The 5,672-nt window shown below is 43.7% G+C and overlaps 1 non-coding gene across 1 annotated transcript; it reads right to left on the reverse strand.

Annotated features, from left to right (window-relative positions):
• Positions 1-2,303: 2,303 nt before the first annotated feature.
• On the reverse strand, positions 2,304-2,411 carry LOC130953729 (small nucleolar RNA R71). Its single transcript, XR_009075890.1, has one exon. It is a non-coding gene; the product is annotated as a small nucleolar RNA R71 (small nucleolar RNA).
• Between the last annotated feature and the right edge of the window lie 3,261 nt (positions 2,412-5,672).

The following is a 5,672-nucleotide window of genomic DNA, read 5'->3' on the forward strand; positions in this document are numbered from 1 at the left end:
TGGGTAGGTTGATTCCTTCCTAGAAGAGTCTCTTAGCTGGGAGGTTTCCTCCATGTTGATATATTTTTCTGCCCGCTCTTGCACCTCGTATAAGGAGGTCGGGTATCGTTTGGATAGGGATTGGCTAAATGGTCCTTCTTTTAGGCCGTTTGCTAGTCCCATGATGGCTGCTTCAGTGGGCAAGTGTTGTATGTCCAGGCAGGCTTTGTTGAATCGCTCCATGTATTCTCGGAGAGTTTCTTGGTTACCCTGTTTGATCCCGAGTAGACTGGGGGCGTGTTTTGCCTTGTCCTTTTGAATAGAGAACCTTGTTAGGAATTTTTTTGTTAGGTCCTCGAAGCTGGAGATTGATCCTGGTGGCAGGTTGTCGAACCACTTCATGGCTGACTTGGTGAGAGTGGTGGGGAAGGCTTTGCACCGAATCGCGTCGGAGGCGTCGACCAGGTACATTCTGCTTCGGAAGTTGCTGAGGTGGTGACTTGGGTCGGTGGTGCCGTCGTAGAGATCCATATCAGGTGGTTTGAAGTTTCGCGGTACCTTCTCCTTCATGATCTCTTGCGTGAAGGGATCATGGTTGTTTTCGGGGGTGGTGCCGCGTTCCGTCCGGTCTTTCAACTCGGCCTCTATCTTCCGCAGCTTTTCTTCTAACTCTCTGCGCTTGCGAGCTTCTCTTCTCAAATCTTGTTCAGTTTCTTTCTGCTTTTTTATGTCCTCTTCGAGTTGTTTCAGTCGGTTTTGCTGTGCCCGTACTGCTTCTACAATTTCTGAGCTCTCTTCTTTTTCAGGATTTTGTGGATTTTTGTTTGGAAGTGATGTCTTTGGGCGATTCTGTTTGTTTCCTCCTGGAGTGCGTGGTGATAGAGGGCTGTCCGGTCGTTCTCCGGTGTCAATTTTCTCTTCTTGTTCTGATGTAGCGTGGTCATTGTTGGGAGGGTCGTCCGCCATGGTAAAGGGATGACTTCCAGGGTCCCCGGCAACGGCGCCAATGTTCCGAGGGTTACCTGAAACGTGTAGCTCGGTCGTCTGGCAAGACCCGAGGTAGGGGTCCCGTGACCCGAGCTTGGTGTGTCGAGCGGCTGGGGGTTGTACTTGCAATGACACTCCGATGCTTAAGTTAGCATGGGTCCAAGCAGATATTGAGTAGAATTAGAGTATGAGTTATACCTGGGTGCTCCAGTGTATTTATAGTGGTTGGTCGTGATCTTCCCTGGATAAGATATTCTTATCTTATCTTATCTTTTCGGAGTCTTATCTCTATCTTTTGTGGAACCGCCTTTCCTAGGCCTTTTTCGGCCTTTAGGTTTTGGGCTTCGTTCCTTTTGATGGGCCTTCTTCTTTATTTGTCCGAGGTCCGACCTTAGGCGTGGGCCTTTGGGACGAGGTCGGACCTTCTGCGAACTTCCCGAGTTTGGAGAGCTCGGTCAGGGTATGAACAGTTTTTTTTTTATCATATCTTTTTGATTTCTAATTTCAAAATTTTTCAAAAAATTACTTGATTTCTTTCCCACTCTTGATTTTCGAAAATCAATTAGAGTTTTTCAAAAATGTTTTCAAAATATTTCACTTGATTTTCGAAAATTTCTTCCTTTCTTCCCACATCCTTCTACTTATGGAGTACCACTCCTTCTCAATGCACAATTCAAACTCTATCTAATTAAGTTCGAATTCCTCTACCTCTTCTTTCTATTTTTCTGTTCCTCTGACACCTCAAGGAATCTCTATACTGTGACATAGAGGATTCCACACTTTCTTGTTCTCTTCTCTTTTATATGAGCAGGAACAAAGACAAAGGCATTCTTGTTGAAGCTGACCCTAAACCTGAAAGGACCTTGAAGCGAAAACTAAGAGAAGCTAAGGCACAACTCTCTGAAAAGGACCTAACAGAAATCTTCAAAGAAGAAGAAGACATGGCAGCCGAAAACAACAATAATGCAAGGAAGGTGCTGGGTGACTTTACTGCACCTACTCCCGACTTCTATGGGAGAAGCATCTCTATCCCTGCCATTGGAGCAAACAACTTTGAGCTTAAGCCTCAATTAGTTTCTCTAATGCAACAAAATTGCAAGTTCCATGGACTTCCATTGGAAGATCCTCATCAGTTCTTAGCTGAATTCTTGCAAATCTGTGACACTGTCAAGACTAATGGGGTTGACCCTGAGGTCTACAGACTTATGCTATTCCCTTTTGCTGTAAGAGACAGAGCTAGGACATGGTTGGACTCACAACCTAAAGAAAGCCTGGACTCTTGGGAAAAGCTAGTCAATGCCTTGTTGGCAAAGTTCTTTCCACCTCAAAAATTGAGTAAGCTTAGAGTGGAAGTCCAAACCTTCAGACAGAAGGATGGAGAATCCCTCTATGAAGCTTGGGAAAGATACAAACAATTAATCAGAAAATGTCCTTCTGACATGCTTTCTGAATGGAGCATCATAGGTATTTTCTATGATGGTCTCTCTAAACTATCCAAGATGTCTTTGGATAGCTATGCTGGAGGATTTCTTCATCTGAAGAAGACGCCTACAGAAGCTCAAGAGCTAATTGAAATGGTTGCAAATAACCAATTCATGTACACTTCTGAAAGGAATCCTATGAACAATGGGACAAATCAGAAGAAAGGAGTTCTTGAGATTGATACTCTGAATGCCATTTTAGCTCAGAATAAGATATTGACTCAACAAGTCAATTTGATTTCTCAAAGTCTGTCTGGAATGCAAAATGCACCAAACAGTACTAAGGATGCTTCATCTGAAGAAGAAGCTTATGATCCTGAGAACCCTTCAATAGAAGAGGTGAATTACCTATGATAACCCTATGGAAACACCTATAATTCTTCATGGAGAAATCACCCAAATTTCTCATGGAAGAATCAAGAGAGACCTCAACAAGGTTTCAACAATAATGGTGGAAGAAACAGGTTTAGCAATGGCAAGCCTTTTCCATCATCTTCTCAGCAACAGACAGAGAATTCTAAGCAGAACACCTCTGACTTAGCAACCATGGTCTCTGATCTAATCAAAACCACTCAAAGTTTCATGACTGAAACAAGATCCTCCATTAGGAATTTGGAGGCACAAGTGGGACAGCTGAGTAAGAAAGTTACTGAACTCCCTCCTAGTACTCTCCCAAGCAATACAGAAGAAAATCCAAAAGGAGAGTGCAAGGCCATCAACATGGCCGAATTTGGAGAGGAGGGAGAGGAAGTGAACGCCACTGAGGAAGACCTCAATGGGCGTGCACTAACCTCCAATGAGTTTTCCAATGAGGAACCATGGGAATCTGAGGCTCAAAATGAGACCATAGAGATTCCATTGGACTTACTTCTGCCTTTCATGAGCTCTGATGAGTATTCCTCCTCTGAAGAGGATGAGTATGTCACTGAAGAGCAAGTTGCCAAATACCTTGGAGCAATCATGAAGCTAAATGACAAGTTATTTGGAAATGAGACTTGGGAGGATAAACCCCCTTTGCTCACCAAAGAACTGGATAACTTGTCTAGGCAGAAATTACCTCAAAAGAGACAAGATCCGGGGAAGTTTTCAATACCTTGTACCATAGGCACCATGACCTTCAAGAAGGCTCTGTGTGACTTAGGGTCAAGTGTAAACCTCATGCCTCTCTCTGTAATGGAGAGGCTAGGGATCTTTGAGGTACAAGCTGCAAGAATCTCACTAGAGATGGCCGACAATTCAAAGAAACAAGCTTATGAACTTGTAGAGGATGTTCTGGTGAAGATTGAAGACCATTACATCCCTGCTGATTTCATAGTCCTAGAGACTGGGAAGTGCATGGATGAATCCATCATCCTTGGCAGACCCTTCCTAGCCACAGCAAAGGCTGTGATTGATGTTGATGGAGGTGAACTGATCATTCAAGTGAATAAAGAATCCTTTGTGTTTAAGGCTCAAGGATACCCCTCTGTCACCATGGAGAGGAAGCATGAAGAGCTTCTCTCAAATCAGAGTCAAGCAGAGCCCCCACAGTCAAACTCTAAGTTTGGTGTTGAGAGGCCACAACCAAACTCTAAGTTTGGTGTTGAACCCCCACATTCAAACTCTAAGTTTGGTGTTGGGAGGTTCCAACATTGCTCTGAGTATCTGTGAGGCTCCATGAGAGCCCTCTGTCAAGCTACTGACATTAAAGAAGCGCTTGTTGGGAGGCAACCCAATGTTATATTTTATCTATTTTTTTTTGTTATTTTATGTTTTCTGTAGGTTGATGATCATGAGAAGTCACAAAATCAATTGAAAAAGCAAAAACAGAATGAAAAACAGGAAGAAAAACAGCACACCCTGGAGGAAGAACCTACTGGCGTTTAAACGCCAGTAAGGCTAGCAGGTGGGCGTTTAACGCCCAGTCTGGCACATTTCTGGGCGTTTAACGCCAGAAAGGGGCACCAGACTGGCGTTAAACGCCAGGAAAGGGCAAGAACCTGGCGTTAAACGCCAGAAATGGGCACCAGCCCGGTGTTTAACGCCAGAATTGGCTAAAAACGCATTTTTGCATGCCATTTGGTGCAGGGATGACTTTTCCTTGACACCTCAGGATCAGTGGACCCCACAGGATCCCCACCAACCCCTACCACCCTCTTTCTTCTTCACCCATTCACCAATCACCTCCACACCTCTTCCCCAAAAACCCTTCTTCACCCCTTCATTTTCACATAACCTAAACACCACTTCTCCCCCTCTTTGGCCGAACACAAAGCCATTCACTTCTTCCTCATTTCTTCTTCTTCTACTCTCTTCTTTCTTCTTTTGCTCGAGGACGAGCAAACCTTTTAAGTTTGGTGTGGTAAAAGCATTGCTTTTTGTTTTTCCATAACCATTTATGGCATCCAAGGCCGGAGAAACCTCTAGAAAGAGGAAAGGGAAGGCAAAAGCTTTCACCTCCGAGTCATGGGAGATGGAGAGATTCATCTCAAGGGTGCATCAAGACCACTTCTATGAAATTGTGGCCATGAAGAAGGTGATCCATGAGGTCCCTTTCAAACTCAAAAAGGGTCAACTTTGATCAAAGGTTGGACCAAGTCCTCACAGACATTTGTGAAGAGGGCGCTCAATGGAAGAGAGATTCAAGAGGAAAGCCGGTTCAACTGAGAAGGCATGACCTCAAGCCCATCACTAAGAAAAGGATGGAGCAAACAAGAGACCCCACTCATCATGAAATCCCTGAGATGCCTCAAGGGATGCACTTTCCTCCACAAGACTATTGGGAGCAACTAAACACCTCCCTAGGAGAATTGAGTTCCAACATGGGACAACTAAGGGTGGAGCACCAAGAACATTCCATCCTCCTCCATGAAATTAGAGAAGATCAAAGAATCATGAGAGAGGAGCAACAAAGACAAGGAAGAGACATTGAGGAGCTCAAGCACTCCATAAGACCTTCAAGAGGAAGAACAAGCCGCCATCACTAAGGTGGACCCGTTCTTTAATCTCCTTGTTCTTTATTTTCTTGTTTTTCGAATTTTAGTGCTTATGTTTATCTATGTTTGTGTCTTATGATCATTAGTGTCTATGCCTTAAAGTTATGAATGTCCTATGAATCCATCACCTTTCTTAAACAACTGTTCTTAATTGAAAAAGAAAAGAATTGCATGAATTTTGAATTTTATAACAGTTTAATTATTTTGATGTGGTGGCAACACTTTTGTTTTCTGAATGTATGCTTAAACA

The sequence above is a fragment of the Arachis stenosperma genome, chromosome 9 (genome assembly GCF_014773155.1).
Source record: "Arachis stenosperma cultivar V10309 chromosome 9, arast.V10309.gnm1.PFL2, whole genome shotgun sequence".
Classification (NCBI taxonomy): domain Eukaryota; kingdom Viridiplantae; phylum Streptophyta; class Magnoliopsida; order Fabales; family Fabaceae; genus Arachis; species Arachis stenosperma.